We start from the raw sequence: 6,000 nt of genomic DNA on the forward strand, positions 1-6,000 counted from the left end.
GAATCCATAAAAAGCCCACTCTCCCAGGGATGGCTGGGCCTGCCAAGTCTCTGTTATTGAGGATTTATTTAAAGATACTTTTTAAAGCATTTCCTCCTACAATGAAGACTTTTCTGTGTGCATTTCAGTAGACATTTAAAACCCCATCCATAATCTTTTTGAAATCTTTCCCTCATTAAAATGACTTGGCTTGAGAGCTACCTGGCATTGCAGTCTCTGATTATGGAAGGAAAAGCTGAGAAAAAAAAAAACAATTAAACCAAAATGAGTTTCCACTGAATATAAACACTTTGCCCTGAGTTGCGGTGAGTATTGGATTTGGGGATTGCTGAGCATGAGACCTGAGAAAACAGAGTTTTTCATTGCCCGTGGCTCTTGTCCCTTCTTTGGAGTAGCTCTGGGGACTTGGAAAAGTAGGGACTTGTCCTGGAACTCCAAAAATGAACATCACATCTCACTTTCCCTCATTTTTTTGTTTTTGCCTTCTATGCCATTATTTCTATGTGTATTTTATGTAATTTTTAACCTTCCCTTGCTTCTGCTCTTTGTTTTGGGATTCCAAAACAACTGAGTAAGTTTATGGTCTACAACGTGATGATTTGATATATGGTACATATTGTGAAATGTAATCACAATAAGTTTGGTTAGCACATCTATCACCTCACATAATTATCTTTTGTGCGTGTGTGTAGTGAGAACATTTAAGATTTGCTCTCTTAGCAGATTTCAAATATACAATGCAGTATTGTTAACTATAATCACCATGCTATACATTAGATCCCCAGAATTTATTCATCTTATAACTGGAAGTTTTTATCCTTTGATCAACGTCTCCTCATTCCCACCCCCCCACCCCCAGTCTCAGCAACCACCATTCTACTCTCTGTGTCTGTGATTGTGGCTTTTTTAGATTCCACATATAAGTGAGATCAAACAATATTTGTCTTTCTCTGCCTGACTTATTTCACTTAGCATAATACCCTCCAGGTTCATCCATGTTGTTGCAAATGTCACTATTTCCTTCTTTTTTAATGGCTGAATAATATTCTATTATATATATGTGTGTATATATATGTATATATATATAAATAAAATAAAGAAATTTGTATATATGAATTTGAATACATATACAATTTTCTCTCCTTCTGTTGTTGGACACTTAGATTGTTTCCATGTTTTGGCTATTTAAGTAATGCTGAAACGAACATGGGGGTGCCGATATTTCTTTGAGTTTCCTTCAGATAAATACCCAGAAGTTGGATTAGTGAATCACATGGTAGTTCTATTCTTAATTTTTGGAGGAATCTCCATACTGTTTTCCAGTGTTTGCACAAGCTTGTATTCCCACCAATAGCTCACAAGGGTTCTCTTTCCTCCAAGTCCTTGCCAGCACTTGTATCTTCTGTCTTTTGGATACTCGCCATTGTAGCAGGTGTGAGGTGATATCTCATTGTGGTTTTGATTTGCTTTTCCCTGATGGCTGAGGATATTGAGTACCTTTTCGTGTACCTGTTGCCCATTTGTATATCTTCTTTGGAATAATGTATGTTCAGGTTCTTTGCCCATTTTCAACTGGATTATTTGCTTTTTTGCTGAGTGGTACATCCATGACCTGTAAAACTGTCCCTCTCATGGCTGAAGTCAGGTACATGCTGGCAAGATGGCTAACCAGTTAGCAAATGTGGTAAGGCTTTGCCCTCTTTGTGATAGATATTCCAAGTTCAGGAAAAAACCCTGAATCAAAGCACTGTAGATAATATTCTTATTTCTTTCTTAAACTCTTTCCATCCATGCAACTTTCCATATGACTATCAAGGAAAGTCTGGATGAGGATGGAGGCCACAACATGAATTGCTAGGTAGAGACATAACAGAAATCTGGGGAATGTTTGCCCAGCATCAGTCATCAGAATGACGAAGCAGGTGGGGAGTGGTGGTGAGGACAGAGTGGGAACACGTTCTTTATTATTATTATTACTTTTTGCACGTTCTTTATTAGAAGGCTGTTGCACACGTGGATTGGCCTGATGACAGAATAGGAGAGCTCATTTTCTCAAGCAAGAAATGATTAGACTCAGTAATAGAGTAAGTGAGGGATTGAAGGAGAAGGAGGGAAAGATAGTGCCTATGTTGTTGTTGTTTTTTTTTTTTTTTGCTTTGAAGCAGGTGGTTTCCAATAAAGGAGAAGAAACTGTTAACCAATAAGTCATTTCTTAAGCATCTACTCTGCATCTAATATTGTGCTCATAGCATCAGGGGGTGCAAAAGAAACAGAAGACCTATTTTCTGCCATAAGACAACCATAATGTAGTTTGGGATAGTGAAACAGTCCATGCACAGGAAAGTATAAACTGATAATAACAATAATAATAGCAGTTTGCATTTATTGTGGTTAATTGTGGGATGGGTCCATTGCTAAGTACTTTCTTATTTCTTTTTCTCTTCTATTTCTTTTTGTCATATTCTTCATACAGACCTATGACAGCAAAGCTGTACAAAATTAAAAATTAATAAAATACCAACTTTCTTTCACTGAGTTACTTACTAAGGGGCAAGGATCTGTGTTGAGCTTCATAGGGATGCTCACCCCTCTGAGACTGGTGCTTTTAGTTGCCTATAAATTTCAGAAGAGGAAATGAGGCTTTGAGTCAAGTTCCTTGTTTGGGCACAAAGCTAATGAGCTTCTAGTAAGGGTTGGGACACAAACCTAGATATGCCTAATTCTAAAGCCAAAGTTGTTCATGTACAGTACATTGCTAAATTGTCTGGATCAAAAAGAAATTCTCCTTCACTCCTAAAATACATTTAAGATTTTTTCAAAGCACTGCAAAAGCTCTAGCAGAACCAGCATCCACATAAAATTGCCTTACACTTACGGTCAAGCCTTATTCATGAGAGCTTTGTACCTTCAATTTCCTGTGTTTTTTCTGTTGACTCACAAAAGACTTTATTATTTCTAAATGGGCACAATTGATTGCTGGGAAGCTTTGCATTTACACATGCTATCTATGAAAATGCTATAAAGAGTCTCCATTTGCTATAAAGCGTAGGCTGTGCTGTTGAAAGTGAAGTATTGTCAAGATAGAGCAGGAAAAAAAAAATCCCAAACTGAATGCTCTGCTGGAAAGTATCTTAAAAAGCCTATGCTTAAGAGATACTTCCTTGGAATGCTTTAAAGAAACACAACTTGTTTAAAAGGATCAAGCCACCCTTTGCACTCTGAAGCATCAAAATGCTCACAGCTGGCTAGAAGTGTGTAACAAAGCAGTGCAGTGTGGTCCCATCTCAAATCCATAGGCTCTGGGGGTTTCTGAGTTTCCCTTTTGTGTATGGCGTGGAGTAAACTTTCAAGAGAGTTAATATAAATCCTTACATTCTCATTCTGCATCTAGATGGCCGATTTTGGATAAATGGTCCCATATGCAAAAGGCTCTTGTGAGTTCAGTTCAGAGTTCTTCCAACAGCTCCATTCAGTTTTGGGGGTCTCCAATCCATTCTTAAATTGTTTAATTCCAAAGGCAAATCTTTTAAAGTCGCTCTCCCGTCTCCCTCCCTCCTCCAAGCAAACTGTGCTACAAAAGCAGAGGCCTCCCCCTAGCCCTGTTTACTTAGAGTGCAAACCGTATTCAAGCCAGCGTTGTCAGATTAAAGGAAGAAAGGGGAGCGAAATCAAAGCATTAAACTGCACATAAAAGGCAATCGCTGGCAACCAATCTGTTCGACTTCCAACTATTTGCACTTTATGAATAAAGGTCAATCTGTTATTGGCACCCAAATGTTAATGTTCTTATGAGGGTTTAAGCTGCTTTAACAGCTGAATAAGTGAGAGTGAGCTATAGGGCCACACCTAATCATTCAGGCCCAGCTGGGACATGGGGGAGATTCTCAAAAAGGCGAGAGATGCAGAGGGTGAGGGTGTGGGGGGCTGGCTGAAAGGAGAGGGGCGTGCATTTTCTGAAGGGGTGCTGAGGGGTAAAAGATGAAAGTATTTCTATATTATATACAGGTCCCTTTGCCTTTTCTCTTTCCATCCATTTTGCATACTGCTTGCTACCTACAGTAGCCTTAAACTTTTGCAACTTTATATCATCAGTGATCTTCTAATAGGTATTTGATTTTTCTCTTTTAAAAACAATACCTCCAAACATTTAACAGCCCCTCCTATCCGAGTATTCTCTGGGTGGATGGTGGAGAATGCAGTTGCTAGGCAGACCTTTGACTTGTCCGGTTGTTAGAGCTGCCTTCCCCTAATCCAGTCTGCAGCCACACTCAGATACATAACCACGCCCAAGGTGTGGAGTTTCCAGTAACAGTAAATATATGACTAAAAAAATAAGGCTTGGTAATACTAATGATAGTCATTGCTTTTTTCTAATACATTTTTAGGTGGTAGATAGATATGGACCCTTGAAGTATACATGTTTATTTCTGTATATGGGCAGACAGCAGGTGTGTACAAGTTAAATGCCACTGCAGATACAGGCAGTGTTTGACTAGAAGACAGATTCGTTGTGTTCCCTGTGTGTGTGAGGCAAACAACCTCAGAAATTTCTGGCACTTTTCCTAACCAAATGTCACATATTCTTGCTATGCCTCAGTTTTCCCATCTGAAATGACAGTTTCCTTCAAAATCCCATTCAGCTTTGCTGTCCTTTCATAGCTGGTTTCCCCAACAATATAGTGAGGATATATTATTGTGAAGTTTAAATGGGATCGCTTACTTGAGAAGATCTTTTAAAAACTAAAATGTCATACTCATGTAAGACATAATTATTACAAATAGGACTTTTGTGAAAAATGGAGGGTATCCTCATGGCTGGGCCTTGGGAGGGACTGGGGATTACTGCCTGTCTTCACCCACTGCAGTGTGACCAGAAGCAAGCTGTTTATGTCCTCCTTAATTTCTCTATCAAGCTTTTGCTGACAGTTCCCCCACTTGGTATAACCTTCCCCAATTCTAACCATCTGTTAATATGCAACTCAGTTGTACCTAGTTGAAATGACCCTCATTCCATCTGGATTCTGTGATCTCACACATTCCATCCTGGATTATCATTGTTTCTGTGCATTTCTGTCTCCTCCTCGGGATAACAGACTCTTTGAAGTCTAGAGTTATGCCTTAGTTACCTTTATATCCCCTGCACTGCCTAGGATGTTTCATAACGTGCAGTAGGTGGGCAGTACCTCCTTGCTAAACAAAATTCACATACTTGCTCTCCTCATCTTTTGAATAAGCTGATTTATTTTTCAAATAGATAATAAATTCAAATGCTATAACTGTCACAGGTTACAAATTAACTCATAAAAAGTAATTCTTCTTCCCACTCCTTTCTTCCTGTAGGAAGCAACTGTTATGTCTTGAGTTGTTCTTGTGCTATTCTTGTTCTATTCTTGTGCTATTCTTCCCTTTCCCTTCCCTTCTCTTTTTTCTTCTTTTTTTTTAAAGATTTTATTTATTTATTTAATTGACAGAGAGAGAGAAAGAGAGAGAGACAGCGAGAGAGGGAACACAAGCAGGGGGAGTGGGAGAGGGAGAAGCAGGCTTCCGGCCGAGCAGGGAGCCCAATGCGGGGCTCGATCCCAGGACCCTGGGATCATGACCTGAGCCGAAGGCAGTCGCTTAACCAACTGAGCCACCCAGGCGCCCCTCTTCTCTTTTTCAACCTTCATCTAGGACATGGTAAGTAAAATTGAGGCCATATATTGAGGTTTGAATGCCAAGGGTAGACGAATCTCATAAAATACAAAGAATCATCCTAAGGAGACAATACTTTTCCAGTACAAACAACATTTGCCTCAGTCTGGCAATCCAGGATCTAAGAATGTTATTAACAACCTGTATCTTGTTGGGCAAGACCTTTAACTACAGTTGTGCCCTTTGGGTTCCTGTCTACCGAACAATTTCACAATATCAGAGAATCAGTGTTTGAGAAAATGAATTCCATATTAGCATTTTCAATCAGGAATTTAACTTTTGAGCTGGCAAAGTGGCTTTGCCAAA

This window comes from Leptonychotes weddellii, chromosome 2, assembly GCF_054177405.1.
Source record: "Leptonychotes weddellii isolate Sample4059 chromosome 2, ASM5417740v2, whole genome shotgun sequence".
NCBI lineage: Eukaryota > Metazoa > Chordata > Mammalia > Carnivora > Phocidae > Leptonychotes > Leptonychotes weddellii.